Source organism: Patella vulgata, chromosome 3 (genome assembly GCF_932274485.2).
Source record: "Patella vulgata chromosome 3, xgPatVulg1.2, whole genome shotgun sequence".
Taxonomy (NCBI): domain Eukaryota; kingdom Metazoa; phylum Mollusca; class Gastropoda; family Patellidae; genus Patella; species Patella vulgata.
The window spans coordinates 82,275,771-82,297,830 of NC_065881.2; the positions used below are offsets into that span (position 1 = coordinate 82,275,771).

Sequence of the window (22,060 nt, forward strand, 5' to 3'; positions counted from 1 at the left end):
AAATACAGCCGAAAGGCCCATAAAATCATTTTAGACTGGATTCAATTTTTATTCAGATCTGAACTCTTAGCAGGAAGTGAAGTCACAAACTAACCTGTGATTTTATCTTGGTTTCTTGACTAATAATTTAATGATTCCCGCAGCATATAAATTCTGTATGGGTGTAATTTATAGACCATCCAAACGTAAAAGATTTTGTTTTATTTTAGACTGTGATTTAAATGTATTTATTTATAACTAATTATTTCCATATTTGGTTGTTATATATTATATTATATTGGTTGTTATACTTGTGTTAATGTTCATCTTTTGTTGTTTTGGTTGTTATACTTGTACTAATGTTAATTTTTTGTTGTTTTTGTTGTTTTACATGTATAAATGTTCATCTTTTGTTGTTTTGGTTATTATACTTGTATTAATGTTAATTTTTATACGCCCACATTTTCATGTGAACGTATATTGTCGTCGCCCCTGTCCGTCCGGACGTCCGTCCGTCCACAATTGTTTGTGAACAGTCTACAGGTCACAATTTTTATCCGATTTCAATGAAACTTGAAATATAGGTTTATCACCCAAAGATCTCGGTTCCTTTCGATATTGGCATCTATCGGACCGTAACTTCATGGATTATGGCCCCTGATTGTACGAAAAATCACGTTTTTGGCTTGTGAACACTGTAGAGGTCACAATTTTTATCCAATTTTGTTGAAACTTGAAATGTAAGTTTATAACCCAAAGATCTCGGTTCCTTTCGATATTCGCGCATATCGGACCGTAACTTCCTGAATTATGGCCCCTGATTGTACGTAAAAACACGTTTTTTGGCTTGTGGACCCTATAGAGGTCATAATTTTTATCTGATTTAAAAAACCGTATTATTATATCACCGTTAAACCCTAAGGACGGTTGAGTTCGAATTTCGTGAAAATCGGCCCAAAACTGACAGACAAAATGGCCGCCGTTCGTTCTCAAATAGCGTAAAAATATGGTATATCAAGGTTGTGGACCCTATAGAGGTCACAATTTTTATCCGATTTTGTTGAAACTTAAAATGTAAGTTTATAACACAAAGATCTTGGTTCCTTTCGATATTCGCGCATATCGGACCGTAACTTCATGAATTATGGCCCCTGATTGTACGCAAAAACATGTTTTTTGGCTTGTGGACCCTATAGAGGTCATAATTTTTATCCGATTTAAAAAAACGTGTTAAAGTATCACCGTTACACCCTAAGGAAGATTGAGTTCAAATTTCGTGAAAATCTGCCCAAAACTGACAGACAAAATGGCCGCCGTTCGTTCTCAAATAGCGTAAAAATATGGTATATCAAGGTTGTGGACCCTATAGAGGTCACAATTTTTATCCGATTTTGTTGAAACTTGAAATGTAAGTTTATAACACAAAGATCTTGGTTCCTTTCGATATTGTCGCATATCGGACCGTAACTTCATGAATTATGGCCCCTGATTGTACGCAAAAATGCGTTTTTTGGCTTGTGGACCCTATAGAGGTCATAATTTTTATCCGATTTAAAAAAACGTGTTTATATATCACCGTTACACCATAAGGACGGCTGAGTTCGAATTTCGTGAAAATCGGCCCAAAACTGACAGACAAAATGGCCGCCGTTCGTTTTCAAATAGCGTAAAAATATGGTATATCAAGGTTGTGGACCCTATAGAGGTCACAATTTTTATCCGATTTTGTTGAAACTTGACATGTAAGTTTATAACCCAAAGATCTCGGTTCCTTTCGATATTCGCGCATATCGGACCGTAACTTCCTGAATTATGGCCCCTGATTGTACGAAAAATCACGTTTTTAGCTTGTGGACCCTATAGAGGTCATAATTATTATCCGATTTAAAAAATCATATTATTATATCACCGTTACACCCTAAGGAAGACTGAGTTCGAATTTCATGAAAATCGACGAAAAACTGACAGATAAAATGGCCGCCCTTCGTTCTCAAATAGCGTAAGAATATGGTATATCAAGGTTGTGGACCCTATAGAGGTCACAATTTTTATCTGATTTTGATGAAACTTGAAATGTAAGTTTATAACCAAAAGATCTCGGTTCCTTTCGATATTCGCGCATATCTTACCGTAACTTCCTGAATTATGGCCCATGATTGTACGAAAAATCACGTTTTTAGTTGTGGACCCTATAGAGGTCATAATTTTTATCCGATTTAAAAAAACGTATTATTATATCACCGTTACACTCTAAAAACAGCTGAGGTCGAATTTCATGAAAATCGTCCCAAAATTGACAGACAAAATGCCCGCCGTTCGTTCTCAAATAGCGTAAAAATATGATATATCAAGGTTGTGGACCCTATAGAGGTCACAATTTTTATCCGATTTTGTTGAAACTTGAAATGTAATTTTATAACCCAAAGATCTCGGTTCCTTTCGATATTCGCGCATATCAGACCTTAACTTCCTGAATTATGGTCCCTGATTGTACGAAAAATCGCGTTTTTAACTTGTGGACCCTATATAGGTCCTAATTTTTATCAGATTTAAAAAAACGTATTATTATGTCACCGTTACACACTAAGGGCGACGGAGTTCGAATTTCGTGAAAATTGGCCCAAAATTGACAGACAAAATGGCCGCCGTTCGTTCTCAAATAGCGTAAAAATATGGTATATCAAGGTTGTGGACCCTATAGAGGTCACAATTTTGATCCGATTTTGATGAAACTTGAAATACATATTTATAACCCAAAGATCTTGGTTCCTTTCGATATTCGCACATATTGGATCATAACTTCCTGAATTATGGCCCTTGATTGTACGAAAAAATCACTTCTTTTTTTGAGCTTGTTCTCTGTCCATCTCTTGCAAAATGTGGGCGTATCTTGCATGGCAACCGCTTGTTTGTTGTTTTACATGTATAAATGTTCATCTTTTGTTGTTTTGGTTATTATACTTGTATTAATGTTAATCTTTTGTTGTTATACATGTACTAATGTTAATGTTTTGTTGATTTGTTGTCATGGAAAAATTCAAAAATAAGTAATTTATAATAAAGCAGCCTCATTCCATTAACACAACAATAGTTAAACCATAGATAATGAAAGAAATAAATATATTGAAAATTTCATTTAAATGACTTTATTCTCAGCAAGGTTATGAATGGCTACTTTGAGGGGGGAACCGGAGCCACGGTGGCTTTGTGGATAAGACACTGGAGGTCGCCTGTTCGATCCCTGCATTGGCCGAGAAAGTTCATTGTGATTTTCCGGCATGGATTCCCCTGGTCAATAGTGCAGGATGGTGGGCCTGACAAGGACAGCTGCCTGGTCCGGTGGAATTCAATATAAAAGTAGGCCATGGTGCCGCTGCCTGGGCAAAATTTCCCCCATAGCACACTGTATGGCATATGCCTGTCTTCATTAGCCCAGCCGGAGCAGAACAGTAAGATGTTAAACCTCATTTCATTTTCATTTCTTATGAAAACCATGGACCTATCGTGTGAAGCAAGTGTGAAGCAATGTCTAAATAGACGTGTGAAACGTCTTAATAGTCACGTGAGATAGTCCATTCGAAGAGAGAAATGGCGTATAACGTCCACTCGACACAAGCTAGGTCATTTTGGAACAAACATATTCAATTTTATTTCAATAATTCGCTAGTGTGTAGGGTTCTTCAGCAGTGGAGGAAACCAGAGAAAGCCAACGAGGTTGGACAGGCAACCTTAAGCGGTGGACATACTAGTCGAATGATTCGGCCGAAGGAAAAATTTATAAGCCAATTACCACTCATATCGAGAAGTCACGTGATAGTTTAAATTTGAAGACATGGTTGGCGCATGGTTAATCGTGTAACGGTAAAAGGTAATACAATCAGCTGATGAATCGGGCGAAGCATTCGCCTAGTGTGTCCACCCATTTGGCCGAATAATATTCACGGCTGATCGATTCGTATAATGTATCCACCGCTTTACTCCTAGTCATGTACAAGAGGGGAATCGAAACCACGCCATTTGACTTTATCATAAAATGCGCATGCGTTAACCATTCCCCCTTTAATGCTGCATATTGGTTGTTTACTTTGATTCCACAATTTGACACCCCAACTAATTCCATCTTTCTTTATATATAGTTATTTCAAGCCACAGTATTACTAAATACCCCAAATGCTGCATGGTTATTTCACAGCTCGATTTCATTCAACTGCTGGTCCGACATACCCCTATCCGCTCTCTACAACCCACATCGTCGCAACAGTGCTTCACCAATAAAACATTTAATAAGATAGGTCCTTTATTTCTAGGGTAAATCAACTACAAAGTGCTATGTCCACAATTATGGTTTATAAAAAAATTAATTGTGCATCTTGTAAACTCTGAAAATAACTTTCTCCTTGTTTCATCAAACAGTTTTTGTTTTGAGATTGTTCTCTTCTGTGGTTTCTCAACTGATCACATGATTATGGTAAAACTATTTTATAGTTAGTATGTTTTAATATTTTAATAATGTCACTAAAACACCACCATAATAATAATGTTCAAGTTGAATGATTAATATTGTTTTATAGTATATATGATTGTAATACCATTCTAACTCAGTTTAATCAACCAGACTACATTCCCCATCGTGTACAACATAACTCAATACTCCCACCAGTGGACTATATCACCATCCTCTACACCATAATCTTTTAATGATCTATCTTGGTTGTAGCGGTTGTAACGATCGTAGACGTTCTTCTTCTGTTTTACGCTATAGATATAACCAACAACATTTCTATCACACTTCCTTCTTAACTTCTCCTGTATCATCTCTTCTACTTGTCTTACTGTTTTATCTTTACTAACACTTATAGTCATCTTATCATACACACTGTAAATACAGGTAAATATATATTATATTATAATACCTACCTCTATAGATACAGGTAAATATATTATAATTATTTTTCTTGTCAACCGTACTAAGGGCGTATGGATCTATTTTTTGGAACTTTGATATATTATATTGTAATAGTAGTATATCTACAACTGTTAATACAGGTAAATATATATTATAATAGTTATGTACAGGCTACAGATACAGGTAAATATAATTATTTTTCTTGTCAACAGTACTAAGGGCGTATGGATCTATTTTTGGGAACTTTGATATAGAAAAAAATGTTTCTAAAAAGTAAAAGAGAGAGAAATGGGGTTTAACGTCCACTCGACACAAACTAGGTCATTTTGGGACTAACATATGGTTCAATTTTATTTCAATAATTCGCTTGCGCATAGGGGTCTTTAGCAGTGGGAGGAAACCGGAGGACCCGGAGAAAACCCACGAGGTTGGTTCTAAAAAGTAAAAGCACATAATGTAATATGAATGTATGTAAAGTGATTTATGTTTAATTTTTGAAGAAAAAAAAATTTGTAATTTCTAATCAATTATGCTCGGTGAAATGTGAACAGTTCGATCAAATTGGAGGGGCATTATAGGAGATTAGATAAAGAGCTGGCAGTTCTCACTATAATAGTTAAAAACTAGATTATGTAAAGGGAATTTGCTGAAAATTTAGCGATTGAATTTTGATTTCTTTACTCGATGAGACTTACTTCTCTTTGCAAACTTCCTTTGACTCGTTTAACTTACTCCATATGGTGAAACAACTTTCCTCACCCAAGGGGTAAATTGTACCGTTTGGCCTAAATGTTTTTGACCCCCCTCCCCCCTCATTTTATTCCAGCATAGTAATTTGACTGGATAATGCTTGTGAATGATGAACAACTCGTTAAACTATGTGGTGAGACGAATTTTGGAAGATAAAACGGGCATACACCATACAGTGTGCTATGAGGGAAATTTTGCCTGGGCAGCGGCACTCTCGCCTACTCTTATATCGAATTCCAACTGCCAAGGGATCTTTTTAGATTGTGAAAAATCAAAGACATGACTAGAAATGTCTTCATTGTCAGTTTGATTAAAAAATAAACAAGCCAACAGTGAGGCTGATGTCCCCCGCCGAAATAGGAAAATAATTAAAGAGTTATTGTGTTCCAAAGTCTCAGCAAATCAAATTGCTTATCGCTCTGCTTAATCTGAGCTGAAAATGCTCATTATCGATCTTAGTCAAGGTATTACTGTAATGAAACTATACACCAAGTTTCATCACTCTCACTTAATTAGAACTAAAGTTATAGTGTCCCAAAGCATCAACCAATCAAATTGTTTATCTCTGCTTACCCTAAGCGGAACGGACAGACAAACAGACAGACGGACGAACCCATTTTAATAGTTCCCGGCTTTCTTCGAAAGGCGGGGGACAATCAAAGTAGGAGAGTTATTGTTTTCCAAAGTCTCGACCAATCAAATTGCGTATCGCTCTGCTTACCCTGAGCAGAAAATGCTCATTATCAAACTTAGTCAAGGTATTACTGTAATGAAACTATACACCAAGTTTCATCAATCTCACTTAATTAGAACTAAAGTTATCGTGTCCCAAAGCATTAACCAATCAAATTGCTTATCTCTGCTTACCCTAAGCTGAAAATGCTCATCTTCGAACTCCATCAAGGCATTGACCTAATCAACACATACACCAAGTTTGAACATTCTAGCTCAATTAGGAAGAGAGTTATCGTGCCCCAAAGTATCAACCAATCAAATTGCTTATCTCTGCTTACCCTAAGCGGAAAATGCTCATCTTCGAACTCCATCAAGGCATTGACCTAATAAACACATACACCAAGTTTGAACATTCTAGCTCAATTAAAAGTTATCGTGTCCCAAAGCATCAACCAATCAAATTGCTTATCTCTGCTTACCCTAAGCGGAAAATGCTCATCTTCGAACTCCATCAAGGCATTGACCTAATCAACACATACACCAAGTTTGAACATTCTAGCCCAATTAGGAAGAGAGTTATCGTGTCCCAAAGCATCAACCAATCAAATTGCTTATCTCTGCTTACCCTAAGCGGAAAATGCTCATCTTCGAACTCCATCAAGGCATTGACCTAATAAACACATACACCAAGTTTGAACATTCTAGCTCAATTAGGAAGAGAGTTATTGTGTCCCAAAAAGTGTGACGGACAGACAGACGGACAGACAGAAGGACAGACAGACGGACAGACAGACAGACAGACAGACAGACGGACGAACCCATTTTAATAGTCCCCTGCTTTCTTCGAAAGGCGGGGGACAATAAAGACTAGATATCCGTTTCTACTTACACAAAGTCTACATTAAGAGTTATCCTATCATCCTTTTCTTTAGTTATAGTTTTATCTGTTTTCTCTTTCATAACTTCAACCAATGATTCAAGGAGTTGTATCTTGTCAGCTTGACTCTGTTTGTCTGATTGGTGATGAAGAATGTCTGACTTGAGTTTCTGTATCTCGTTAGCATGGCTCTGTATCTTATAAGCTTGGTTCTGTTTGTCTGATTGGAGTTTTTGTATCTTCTCAGCTTGATTCTGATTGTCCAACTTGAGTTGTTGTATCTCATTCTTCATTTTTTCAACATCTTCTTTTAGTTGGTTAGCCTGATGATTGTGTATTTTGTTGTGTTCACCTATTTGTACATTACAAGAGTGGTGGAAATTAAGACTCTGGTAGTTGACAGTCTGTTGAAGTGTCTGTAAACATAAAATATATTTTATTTAGCTTGTAGAAACGGTCAGTCACTATTTTGCTTGTATAAACGGTCAGGGATGGGCTGGGAAGGAGTCTGTAGTGTCAGTAGAAGTGGATAGGAGGACTTTTTTTTTTACCTTAAGGGCCGTTTTTAGTCTTGAATTGTTTAGTTTTTATGCGCCCTCATTGAAATGTGGTCGTATATTGTTGTCGCCCCCGTCTGTCCGGCCGCCCGTCAGTCCAGCATCCACAATTGTTTGAAATTTATACACAGTGGTTAAAGTCATGAGACAAAGAAGCCTATTGATCTTCAACGATTTCCGATAATTTCTTGATCACTAAGAAAAACCTTGGGGACGCTCTCGAGGCAAAAGTTATAATATCAGATTGACTTTAAATATATACATGTACACAGTGTTTAAGGTCATGAGACAAGGAAACCTATTGATTTTCAACGATTTCCTATAATTACTGCTAGAGTTATGGCCCTTGATCACTTTGAAAAATCTTGTGGACGCTCTAGAGGCTAAAGTTAATATCCGATTGACATTAAATTTATACACAGTGTTTACGGTCATCAGACGAAGTCTCCTTAAATGGCCCTTGATCACTTTGAAAAATCTTGTAGACGCTCTAGAGGCTAAAGTTAATATCCGATTGACATTAAATTTATACACAGTGTTTACGGTCATCAGACGAAGTCTCCTTAAATGGCCCTTGATCACTTTGAAAAATCTTGTGGACGCTCTCGAGGCTAAAGTTAATATCCGATTGACATTAAATTTATACACAGTGTTTACGGTCATCAGACGAAGTCTCCTTAAATGGCCCTTGATCACTTTGAAAAATCTTGACCATAGTTATCATCTGATTGATTTTATATTTATATGCCATGTTTACGTCTATATATAATCATTTCGATTGACTTTGGCTTGATACATAGGGTTTAAGGTCTTGAAACGAACAAGTATATTGCTTTTCAATGGTTTTTGATAATTTGACCAGCTAAAGCCATGATATTAAATGTTTTGTATACTAAACATTACCATGGGCCAAACAAATTCTAATGACTTTCTGATAATTACTTAACGAGTTGTTACCGTACTTTAAAATCAGATTTTGGTATATTATAAATGTTTCATTGCCAACAAAAGTAAAAATATGTGAAAATACTCTTGTTGAGTGCCAGGAAGATTTACATGTAGCTGTTGAGGGTGTATGTTTCATTGCCTGGCAACCTTTCATTGATGAATTGGAAATATTGCCACACGCAGAAAGCACCATTTACTGTCAGAGTGTGGGGACACTGTAATAAAGGTGGATGTAATGGGTTGAGTCGAGTGGTCTAACGCCATTAGACCACAAGGTCTTTCATTGAGTAAAATATTGGGTTTCAAACCCAGACGTGTGACAAGAAGTGGGGTGGCCTGTCTTACCGTGTGGGGTTCTATCCGTGTTGCTCCCTGTACGCCAAAATGAACTGTGGGATTTTTTCATAATGGTCTGGAATTCCTTCGTTTCTTCACAGGCATCGCTTCTAATCGTAAATATGCATGCACCATACCGAACTAGACAATAATAGGCCCTATTATATTTTCTTGTTGACTATGGTCTATGCATATATAGGCCTATACAGATAGAAGGTCAGATTCCTGTGGTTTCTTAATAGCTCGTTTGTTCGTGGGGCTTATCTGCTTTTACTATCCAGGATGATATTATGGTTATTATTTTTTTAATTTATAGGTCTTTGGCTGTCTTCATTAGCCCAGGTTAGGAGCAGAACAGTACGACGTTAAACTCCATTTCATTTCATTTTTATAGGTCTTTGGCTCATTCGTAAACATTTCTTATGACGAGAGTCCTGTTTAGTTTACTGTTTGTAAATCTCAAGTTATTGACGCGAGATTGTCGGGTTTACTTTATTCCCTCAATCTGTAGTGTTGAATTTCACAGACACATTTTGGTTCTACTCACCATATCAGACATCATAATGTTGTTATAGGAACAGATTTAATACACACAACTTTCTTCTACTCTGACCAACACAAAGGGTGAGACAAACGGGAATAAACAGTTAATATCTCCAGCAGGGAAATCCCCGTCTATTTGCGGCTGTGACCTGAGTGTAAAAACGTGTAGACAAGATTATACTAGTCTTGTATTTTGTGCTTACAAATTAATAACAGGACAGTCTAGTCTATTGTAACGTCAGCATAATATTATTAAATAATGGGAATACCCACAACAAACTTAACACTACCTCATATCCACTGTGATGTGCAATAGAGATTATAATGTTTTGGATGTACACATTCTGGTATTCTATGCAAATCGTACAGAAAAGTTTTTTTTTTTATTTGTACCGTACGATTCACTCGGCAAACCTCTGCTAGATGTAGAGTAACGGAATTAACCGAGGTTTGCCGAGTGACGTACGATCACAAAATAGATAAAGGTAGATAACTCCAATAAAAGATATCGGGATGCAGACAACTATTCTCAATTTCATAATGTTAATTCTGGCATGAAAAAGGGAGAGATGACCCGCCCTCGCTTCTCACGACAGCAATTTTATAAGTGTGCTTTATACAAGGACTTTGTATTTTGTGTGTTAACCACTTTTAAGGAGACTTTTGATATACACGGACGTTTGTATTGTATGTTTTTACCAATTTTCAACCCATTAAATGTAAATAATTATATTAAATCAACCTGTCCATAATATTATCATATCTAACGTATTGGACGTTAAATCTTTAATAAACAATAACAATATATTATTTTTCATTAAATTGAAATGTTTGGCCGTTATGAGCAAATCTTTTGGCCGTTAAAACCAAATTGTTTGGCCGTTATGACTAAAATAGGGTCGTTTTGACCAAACCTGTTTTTGGCCGTTATGGCATAGGGCCGTTATGACTACATCCCACCCGAATCGGTTCTTTTTCTTCTTCTCCTTCTTCTTCTTACCAGCACTTGCACCAAGTTTGCATTAAATAGCCTTATGTCACATATGTCCGCTTTACAGAACCACGACACGCCAAATCTTATAACTTCCGAGCGATAACCCTCAGAATCAATTAAAACTCAGAACTCGAACAAAATATAAACAATGAGTCGCAGCTGCCTCAGCCCGCGGCGAACTAACAATATTCGTACAAAGGAAAGCACCAAATCTTTTATCACCCAAACGGAACTCTCCAATAATTAGAAACCCATAACTCTAAAATATAAACAACATATATTTGGAATGCCCATCACCAAAAGACGAAACTGTACTCCGGAGATCTTGGTCGCCCCGAGCGGAGTAATTGATTACTCCTGCGGGACTTGCGAACCACCAAAGTCTCCCCTTGGAATGCTTACCACAGAGCGAAATAACTAATATTTCTGCTGAGGTCTGCACCCCCCACCCTTCGACTAAGACTGTCTGTGAAATGGCTTTATTTAACGTCCGCTTCCACCGAGACTGTGTGTGTGTTAGTTGTATTTTACGTCCGCTTCCACCGAGGTGATATCGCAGACAATAACATGTTATGTATACAAGGTGCAATAATTTACAATGTGATTAGTGAAAAAGGGGATAAATAGTTTTTTTTTATATATATATACAGAAGACAATAGATAACAGGACGAGACATGAGATAACAGGACGAGACAATAGATAACAGGACGAGACATGAGATAACAGGACGAGACATGAGATAACAGGTCGAGACATGAGATAACAGGTGCAAAGAATCAAAAAGTGCCAGTAGACGTTTACAAACAGACGAATTTGTGACAAAACAGACATGAATGTGGACGAACATTTGGACAAGGACAAACATTTGCAGACATGGACGCAATACGGACATTTGACAAAACAGACATAAATTTGTACAAACATTTAGACATAGTATGTACATGTACATACATATATATATATATATATATATACACACACAATATATACATATATATATATATATATATGTATATAGGCTAATGTGCTTAATATACTTAAAACACTCGAAAGAAATATATATTTTATGAAAATCAATTGAAAAAATAGCCCCAAATCTTTCAAACATAAGAAAAAGGCTGACTGCATTTAATTTAAGTATTTGGTACAGTGCGATGGAATTCACAATTTCTGGGATATATAAAATGATTTAATAGTCTTAATTTATATAGGCCTACTTTAACATCCTTCAAATACGAGAGAGAGAGATCCAACATCTCATTTTTGCAACTACTATCATAGGCGTACGGGCTCGATGACAGTTAGGGGGGGCAGAACCCGAAATGCCCGAAAAGAATTTGGGTTTACAGACAGCGACGCCGGTCTTCCTTGAGAGGCGAAGAAGCGGAGCTTACCTTGTATGGATCCCCCCCCCCCCAAGACAATTTTGGAATATTTGACGGCTGCAAACACGTTTTCCTCTATTTAAGCCGGCGAACAAAGCAACTCTAAAGTGGATAATATAGCCTAATTAAGATGGCTGACTCGAATTCCAATCCACGGAGACGGGACCGTTGGGAGAAAATTTTGAAAATTTAACTGCCGCAAACGCGTTTTTCTATTCCAGCCCGTGAATACAGCAACTTCAATTTGGTCCAATATAGACCTGGCTGACCCGAATTCCAAACAACCAATCAATCGTCGCGGGGCCCCACCCTCCCCGATAAAATTTTGAAAATTTAACCACCACAAATGTGTTTTCTGCTATTTTAGCCCGTGTAAGCAACTCCAAAAGTACCCAATGGTTTTGTAACCGAAATCCCATTCTGAACTCCAACCATCCAATCAGACTGTTGCTGCTGCATTCACAAATAATAATCGATGCCCGAAAAAATGTCGCACAAAGTAGAGTAGCTCCAGACAAAATGTTTTAATCCATAGTCAACTCAGTACAAATTCGTGGTATTCAATTAAAAGAAAAGTAAAATTAGTGTTTTATTAGGGCTCGATGACAGTTAGGGAAGCAAAACTAGAAATGCCCGAAAAAATTTCAGGTTTACAAACAGGAGCGCCGGTTTTCTTCGAGAGGTGAAGAAGCGGAGCTGACCTTGTATGGACCCCCCCCAAAAATTTTGGAATATTTGACAGACGCAAACGCGTTTTACTGCTATTCAAGCCCGTAAAACTAGTGTTTTATAGATTTCGGGTACTTTATTTTGCCAAGTAGATGAAATAATTTTTTTTTCACTTTACCCGTCTGCCCGAAAAGTCAGCTTGCCCGAAAGTTAGGCTGCCTCCCCCCTGGCTCGTACGCCTATGACTACTATACAGAGATAGAGAGAGCGAGAGAGAGAGAGAAGATCCAACATCCCATTTTCGCAACTACTATACAGCGAGCCTGTTTAGATTCTTTGTGATATAGGGCGATGAGTTTGCCTACTAGATATAAGATAATATTCATAATTTATATTAACATTCAAGTATGGAAATTAATTGAGAAAATTTATACAAAATATAAACATAAGAAACCGGTGTAGGAAGATCCAAACTCTCATTTTAATCACAACTAAACATAATATCCAGTGATTACGTTTCTAGTGTAAGGAAAGATTTGTAATATAAGAATCTTCAATGAAAAAAATGGAATTAAACAGTTAGAAGGTTTAATGGATCCATGTGATTTAAAGCGTCGACACATGGATCCAAAATTTTCACAGTCTACAACAGAATACAATAATAATAAATAATAATAATAATAGCTTTATTTCCAATCAAGGGTCCACAGGGGACATGGTACAGAGCAAACAAAGAGAGAAAACCCAAATGACAGTCAAGTAAGAAAATATAATAGTATACATAGCTCCCAACAGGGGAGATACACATATAAGTACCTTATGCACTAAGGCTTCATGCCGAAAAAAAAACGGCTCATGAGAACATTATTATCAATCATGAAAGGGAGATAAATCCACTTAACTCTTAATGTTACAGATCAATATGAAGCATTACAGAACAGCTGTAATCATCCGCAAAAAAAATAGTACCTAAAATTCATGTACATTATATAGGTTTAAACGTCAAATGAGGTCAAATGAATAGAGACGTCTTTAATATATACTAAATATTCGTATCATCCCAAATCGACAATAAAACAGTGAGAATAAGGAAAATCTAAGTAATGGCAATCTAATTAACATAAAATTTACGACATTTTAATGGATTCTTCAATGTTTTGATGGTGATCATGAAGAAAATAGGCCTACATCTGTTCTCAGGAATCCGATAAGATTTTCAAAAAAAAGATCAGTAGAATTATAGATTGTTATTCCACAAAGTCGAAAGGTATGTTAGATTTTTCATTCAGTCAAGTTAGGGCGAGTTTATTGCCGTACTTTGAGCTCCAAACCCGATAGAAATGAAGGCGGAAGTGGCCATAATAGTTTTAGAGATCACTACGTGATGGCGCTCCTGCGTCGCGACAAACGCGGCCGATTTGTCAAGGTAGTCTCGGTCACCCAGTCTCGTATAATATCTCTGTCATAGATGACTGCCTTAACACGTGCTGTCACAGCACGCGGTGTGAATCATTGGCTGAATGGCGCGTGCATTGTTTACATAAGACATAACTGCTTCGGAGAGAATGCTGCATTTTAGTCATTTTAATACCCATTTACACTAAATCGGAAATAATTTTTAACTACAAATACGTCAAACGCCTTTATTTATTTTTCCAATATATACAAAAAATGTTTTAGAATTTAATTTGTCGCAGGAAAAAAGTTAATATTTCTAGCTCATTAAGCCGCATCAATGTCATCCTTATCAGTGATTGTCGCGGCCAAGCAAATATTCACTGCGGATCAGTGTGCCCCCTCGTCTTCAATATTCGTAGAATATTTGTCTGGATAATAGAGACTGATATCAAGGCCGTATATCGAACTGTCAATCAAATTTACTGACATGCGGCCACGCTTAGTAGGCCCCATCATTTACCGGTCTAAACTGGTTTATAATTGTGGGTATTCCCAGTATTTAATAATATGCTGACGTAACAGTAGACTAGACTATCATGTTATTAACTTGTAACCACAAAACACAAGACCTGTATAATCTTGTCTACGGTGCTTAGATCATACTGCCTGTTGGACATTATGTTAAATATTTCTCGCCATTTCTGTTGATTAGACTAGAAGAAATTTGTAAATCTGTTACTATAACAACATTATGATGTCTGATACGGTGAGTAGAATTAACATGTCTGTGAAATTCCACAGACTGTAGGAACACTACGGTGGCTAATAAGGGACATGAAAAATAATATAATTTGTTTTTTTTAATATTCACCCAAGTCAATTTTAATATAATTTGTTTTTTATAATTTTCACCCAAGTCAATTTTAATATAATTTGGGGGGGGGGGGGTATAATTTTCACCCAAGTCAATTTTAATATAATTTGTTTTTTTTATAACAAAACAACGCCACTTGAATTATGATGCAATGCACACACAACTATTCCCCCCCCCACCCTTTTCAATTCTGAAAATTTAATGAAAGTCAGGATTTCTTCCCTTTGATTTAGAGATCTTGTGATAATTTCAGTCCATAAAGTATAAATCAAATGTAATTACAGGCCTCATATCTGGCTCTGATACGTTGACAGGCCTGCTTGTGTTCACGTAATATAAGTCATCATGTTATAATATCAAAAATCTTTATTACACTAGTAATGGCTAAAAAGGTGACTTTTCGTACAATCAGGGGGCATAATTCATGTAGTTTAAATCCGATACGTGCCAATATCGAAAGGAGATTAGATCTGCTGGAAATAAACCTATATTTCAAGTCTCGTCCAAATCGGATAAGAATTGTGACCTGTATAGTAGTGTCCACAAACAAATTCTGGATGGACGTCCGGACGGACGGGTGACGACAATATACGTCCACATGAAAATGTGGGCGTACAAAAATATCTCTTTGATATAAGGTAAAACATAATCTATTACAATCTGATACATGTAATTACAGAATGAGAACAATATCTCGTTAATATAAGATAAAACATAATATATTACATTGGAAACGAGGCTAATTTAGATGACATCACGCACTGGGTGGAAATTCAACAGAATTGAAATTATATTACAAATGACTTGGGTGGTAATTAAAATTGACTTGGATGAAAATTATAAAAAACAAATTATATTAAAATTGACTTGGGTGGAAATGAAAATTGACTTGGGTGAAAATAATAAAAAAACAAATTATATTATTTTTCATGTCCCTTATCAGCCACCGTACTACACAAACATCCCGATAATCTGGCGTCACTGAATTAAGATTTACACTACTATCAATACTCCGTCTTCAGAGTGTCTCGAGGTTTCGTCACACGTAACCTCAAGATTCCTCAAGTTGTATTTAGTTGAGGCGGACTCCGACTGAATTGTTGGCGCATCAAATAGCCACGAGCTGAAAGGCGTCAGTCGATAAATTCTAAATGCATGTCCTACCTTATTGTGTGACCCATCTCTGAACAACAATAACACTTACTGAAAAACAAAAGTTTTTTCAGTGAAACTGGTTTATCCAATATCACATTCACCAACATTTCTTTCAGTCGCCATGTTAGGATAGTTTGTTCCCCGTTTTACGTCATATCCTCCTCATTAAAATTTGAGGACCCCTGTTTTAAGCGAAACGAAGTGCATTTTTGTATAACATTTCTGTGGATTGCGTATGTACTGTTTTTGTAGAGATTTTATATCGGGATAGAAGACAATTTTTATTGAAGGAATAATTAGGTCGCTCTTCACACGTAGTTGAAAATACACAACGTCCATTGAGAACTTAATAATTATTTGTTTCATGATTAATTAGTAGGCCTAGATCATGACTAGTGCTTGAAATTAGGATTCTTCTACAACGGCACCAAAAATTTATAAATGGCGTAGCTGAAATTAGCTGACAAGACACCACTGCCTTTCTTCATAACACATACTGTTGTCATTTTCCGTCACGGAATGTGCAATTTTTATATTTGTAGATAGACAAACGGCTCGTGCAATTACTTTCTGTGTCAATTAATCTGGTTCTAATTGTGTTTGGTGGTACTACTACTACTACTACTTATAATAATAATAATAATAATAATATCGTCATTTAGAAAGCGCGTTAATACCGAAGAAAACAATAATAATATCGTCATTTAGAAAGCGCGTTAATACCGAAGAAAACAGTTTCTAAGGCGCTGTTGGTTTTTATATTCACTGATTATTTACAGATCACGGTTTTGAAATAAGAATGTTTTGAGTTGAGATTTAAAATGGCCCACAGACGGTGATTGTTTTATTGATTGTGGTAGTCTTTTTCATAGAAAAGGACCAGCATAAGAAAAGGCACGTTTTCCAAGTTGTAAGTTAATGGCTGGAGATTTTAGAAGATGTTTTTTCTGAGAACGGAGATTTCTCCTGGTAGTATAGGGTTCTACAAGACCTTTCATATAAGGTGGAGCTTGGTCGTTTAACGCTTTGAAGACGAAGAGGAGTAAATTCTTTGCTGAATTGGGAGCCAATGTAAAGATTGCAATACAGGGGAGATGTGTTGGTGTTTTGTAGCTAGTTTTAGTGTGGAGTCGAGCTGCTGAATTTTGAACATGCTGTAGTTTGTTAATCTGGCTGGTAAGCCGTATAGTAAACTATTTAATCTAGTTTAGTTGAGATGAATGCTTGAATGAGTTTTTCTTTATTTTCATATTTAAGATAGCGTTGGATCTTTCCAATTCGATGTATATGATAGAAGGCAGTGGAGCAAATACTTTGTATGTGATCTTTAAACGATAGGTTTGAGTCTAATATAGCACCAATATTTCGAGCTTTATGGGTTCCTGAAATTATTTCTTTATCAAAATTAACTAACTTTTGATCAATTTTTCGGAGTTTTTTGCTTGGTTCCAATTACTAGCAGTTCCGTTTTATTTGGATTTAATTTCAAGAAATGTTCTGTCATCCACGCAAGAATTTCTGTGAGACAAAGTTGCCAGATTTCACATTTCGCCAATGTAGGTCATTTCCTGTTTCACTGTGTGTTGTTGGTTGTAGGCAAAGATTTTTGTGAAATCTCTTAAAATAGACACCCAAAAAAGATTTTTCGGAACATAGATGGATATAATATGGAAGTGTAATGTGTTAGTGGTGCAGATAACTGAAAATTGTGAATTTTGCCGTCCGCTGAACGACGTAAACTAGTTGTCAACTTTTGCGACAAGGTTTTGACTGTTCGGATGTTACATGTTACGTCATCAGAATATCAAAGAGTAACATCTAACTTGTTGGATTATACTATCAAGTCACAATGATTATTTTATTTATAGTAACATACCTCTACCTGTTCCCGTGATCGTAGAGACTTGAAATTTACAGGGAATGTTCAGGGGGGGAGGGGCTAGCCATGACCTCACACCAAATTTTAGCCGAATCGGTCAATCATTTTTTATTTTGGTAATATTTCAGTAACGTACCTCTACCAGTTCCTGTGATCGTAGACTTGAAATTTTCAGGGGGTGTTCACGGGGACTAGCCATGACCTCACACCAAATTTTGACGCCATTTTGTTTGTTGACTATTTAGGCTCGAATGACGTCATATGGGGATTGTGGATTAGGATAAGGGTTAGGGTAAGGGCTAGGACCTGTAGATGTAGACAGGGCTAGCCCTAACCCTGTCTTGTTATTCGAGTCTAAATAGCCAACAAACAAAATAGCGTCAAAATCCGATAAACTTTCTCTCGTTACAAGCTAAACTACGGTAAAATAAAAAGTTATTGACAGATTCGGCTGAAATTTGGTGCGAGGTCATGGCTAGGCACCATGAACACCCCCTGAAAATTTCAAGTCTCTACGATCATGGGAACTGGTAGATGTACGTTACTGAAATAGTACCTTTAGCCGGTTGATTTGTTGGATATAAAACTTTGAATAATAGCGCCTAACAGGCAGCTGTGTTTAATTATGTTCTCCTGATTTTGAATGTTTCTGTGTGTTTGAAGTATATTTTTGTGATATGCGCTTAGAAACACTTCACGTGTAATGAAGCGCTATATAAATCGAACAATAATAATACCTTTAATTTACCGGCGCTATTGCACTTTCGTACCAATTTACCGTAGTTTAGCTTGTAACTTGAGAAAGTTTATCTGATTTTGACGCCATTTTGTTTGTTGACTATTTAGACTCGAATACCAAGACACTAAGACGGGTTCCAACATACTGGCTTCCTGCCTAACGCTGCAGATTGATTATAACAATAAATTTTGTATATTTTAATTTTTGTGCTAAGCCACCAATTTCTATAAACGACTATTTGGCGTTGACCAGTTGGATTGGCCTTTACGTGTAAATATCGCCGTGACGTTGACTTCAAATTTCCTATCGCGCTCGGAGCCTTTGCGTTTATGGATGCCATGGCTATATTTATTGCTGTATCATCGAAGTTAATGTTCGAGAAGAAAGCAGAGGCGATGCGCTTCAGAAAAGATAATTGCGTCAAAGTGGTGGGTCAAGGTCGCGTTACAGAAAACTAAACTCAAAATTTTCAAAATCCATTTTTGGATATTTGATCTTCAATTACGACCCGCTCTACGTAACCATTTTAAAAGGCCGCCACCTTGACTTGGACAATCAACCTTTACCTGGGTCCTGTCACACACTGCTTGGTCAGAAAACGGTCAAACTCAGAGGGACAGTGTTCGAAAGGAAGTCTTTGACCCAGAGTCCAGACTTCCCATCTAGCCCCTCTGCCTTTGCGTTTATGCGTGCCATGGCCCTTTTTATTGTTGTATTATCAAGGTTTCTGTTAGCGGCCCCCCCCCCCCCAAAAAAAAAATTGTTTTTCTGGGGCGGTCTGAATATTCTTGGACCCCTCCCCCGTTTTCGGCCGTCAAATCAAATTTTCCCAATTTTCTTTGGGGTGTGTGTCTCGTGGGGAGGGGGGGGGGTACCTACACGGTAAGCTCGGTTCTTTCGCCTCTCGCAGACAACCGGCACCGAATTCTGTAACCCTAAAGTTTTTCAGTCATTTTAGCCCCCGTCCACTAACATTCCGGGACTATGTATAAATAATGATATCTGATATTTCTAGATCTACCTTGCAGTAAGAGGACACCAGTGAAACACCCTTCATATATAAAAGGTTTCTAGTTATTAAAAAATTTAAAAGTCACGTCATCATCCAAATGTATAAATAAAGAATTACACCAACCATAGTATAAAATTTCACACATCGCCTTCTTTATATTATATATTATTACACGTATATTATTATTGGCATACTTATTCACCAAGGAAGTTACTCAAATATATATTTTATTTTTACACATGTGACGGCGTTAATGAGTATAAAAGGTCTTTAGGGGGCGGGGGTGGTTTCGGTAAGCTCTGCTCCTTCGCTTCTCGCAGAGGGACAGCCGGCACCGCCGTCTGTAACAGGAAATTGTTTCGGGTATTTCAGGTTCTGCCCCCCCCCCAACATTCATCGAGCTCGCACGCCTATGTTAATTTATCGAGTACATCCTGATGTTTCTTGCTTATGCATACTTTTAGCGTGTGGCAATTTTTCCAATTCATCATAAACTAAACAATTCGTGATTTAAAAAAGAGGCACATTCTCTGATTAGACACTTTTGGCAAGCGTAAATTTCCGGTCCGTATCGCGTATCCGTATCGACTTTGCGTGTGACGTCATCAATGTGTGTGTATTTCTCATACGTGATACGGCACACGCGTACGGCAGCCCGTATCGAACAGCTTTCATACGGAAAAGGTCCGTACAATATCTTCGTCCTTTTACCGTATTTTTGCTACTTTGATACTGAATATGTGCCATAGAGATTTTATGAATATATCCTAGAACACGGAGGTGTATATTTGATGTTATTTAACCATGATAAAGGCTGGAATTTAATCATTATTTTTGATGAGTTTTTCCGAAATTTTCATATTTTTCATGTCTGTCTGCATGCTGGTGGGTCAACGCGGTAAATTTAGGGAGGTGGGGCTTTACAAATCTGTTCATGGTGTGATTCTAAGGTGAAGGGGTATAAACTTTCTGAAATGATACGTTAGTGAAACCAAAAATTGTTGTCGTGTCGACGTCGAAGATTTTTTAATAAGATTCGACATTAATGTTTTTTTAGTAGCTCAGCGACTGTCGAACGACTTCACTCGCTCCAGTCATTTGTAGGCTAGGAACTTGACTAGTAATGATGGCATTCTTGGTAGATAACTGCCATCGTACTGTAATAGAATTAAGCTCAGCTCAGCTCAGCTCATCCAATATGGTGACTGACCGTGTATATACAAGCTAAATACAACATATATTATGTTTACAGTCACTTCAACAGATTGTCAATCACCAGAGTCATAATTTCCACGCTTGTAATGTACAAATAAGCCAGTACAACATACAAAATAATCTGACAAACCAACTAAAAGAAGATGTTGACATTATGAAGAGTGAAATACAACAACTCCAATCAGACAAACAGAGGCAGGCTGACGAGATACAGAGTCAAGCTGACAAGATACAGCAACTTGAGTCAAGGGTTAAAGTTGTGGAAAAAACAGGATTCAAGAAAACAGATAGAAATATACATAAAAAAAGGAATGATGTGATAACTCTTACACTAGATTGGCCGTAAGTAGATACCTGGTCTTTATTGACATATTATCAAACGGGTCTAGTCTTTGATCTGCCATGATGTGTATTGAAGATTGTAAATCACATTGATGTTGTTCAACTTATTTTATATTCTATATTCTCTTTAACTACTTAATATAATTATAATATATTTACCTGTATCTAGGTAGGTTTTATAATATATTATATATTTACCTGTATTTACAGTGGTTTGATTCCGACGGCTATACGTGTTAGTAGAGGTTCAACTATTAGACAAACAGAAGCGATAGCACAGAAGGAGTGTACAAGGAAGTATGGTACAGATAGTGATGTTGTTATTACTGCTATTTGCAGTAAAAAACAGGAGAAGTGTCGCTACCACTCTAACTACAACAAAGATCTGGCATTAGCAGATTATGGAGTAGAAGATTTGGATATAGTCAAGTGGTCCACCCGAAGTGCATTAGGTATTTAAATAAAGAGCTGGGCATACTCGCTATAATATTTTAAAAATAGACAAATGAATGTGTTGAGATTTTCAGTCAAATTATGAATGTTCTACGTTTTGTCAAGTATAGTCTTGAATATGATTGATGCGATAATAAACAAGGTATTGATTTTCTAAAGATGCATTATATTATTTTTTAAAAGAAAGAGCTGACCAATTAAAATTATACATAGTACACACTTACTATAAAATAATATTAAACATTATTATATTATGTAGAATATAAGTATTGTAGTGGTATAAATGATAAACTATTACTAACTATAAAGCTTTTATATGTAACTTGATTAATGAAATGAAATGAAATGAAATGGAGTTTAACGTCCTACTGTT

The 22,060-nt window shown here is 36.7% G+C and overlaps 2 long non-coding RNA genes across 2 annotated transcripts; one reads left to right on the plus strand and one right to left on the minus strand.

The window, feature by feature from the left end:
• Window positions 1-4,241: 4,241 nt before the first annotated feature.
• On the minus strand, window positions 4,242-9,733 carry LOC126816982 (uncharacterized). Its single transcript, XR_007678699.2, has 3 exons — window positions 9,576-9,733; window positions 7,200-7,603; window positions 4,242-4,855 (listed from the first exon to the last, which is right to left on the minus strand). It is a non-coding gene; the product is annotated as an uncharacterized LOC126816982 (long non-coding RNA).
• A 4,885-nt stretch (window positions 9,734-14,618) lies between these two features.
• On the plus strand, window positions 14,619-21,845 carry LOC126816974 (uncharacterized). Its single transcript, XR_007678691.2, has 3 exons — window positions 14,619-14,784; window positions 20,930-21,234; window positions 21,445-21,845. It is a non-coding gene; the product is annotated as an uncharacterized LOC126816974 (long non-coding RNA).
• Window positions 21,846-22,060: the final 215 nt, after the last annotated feature.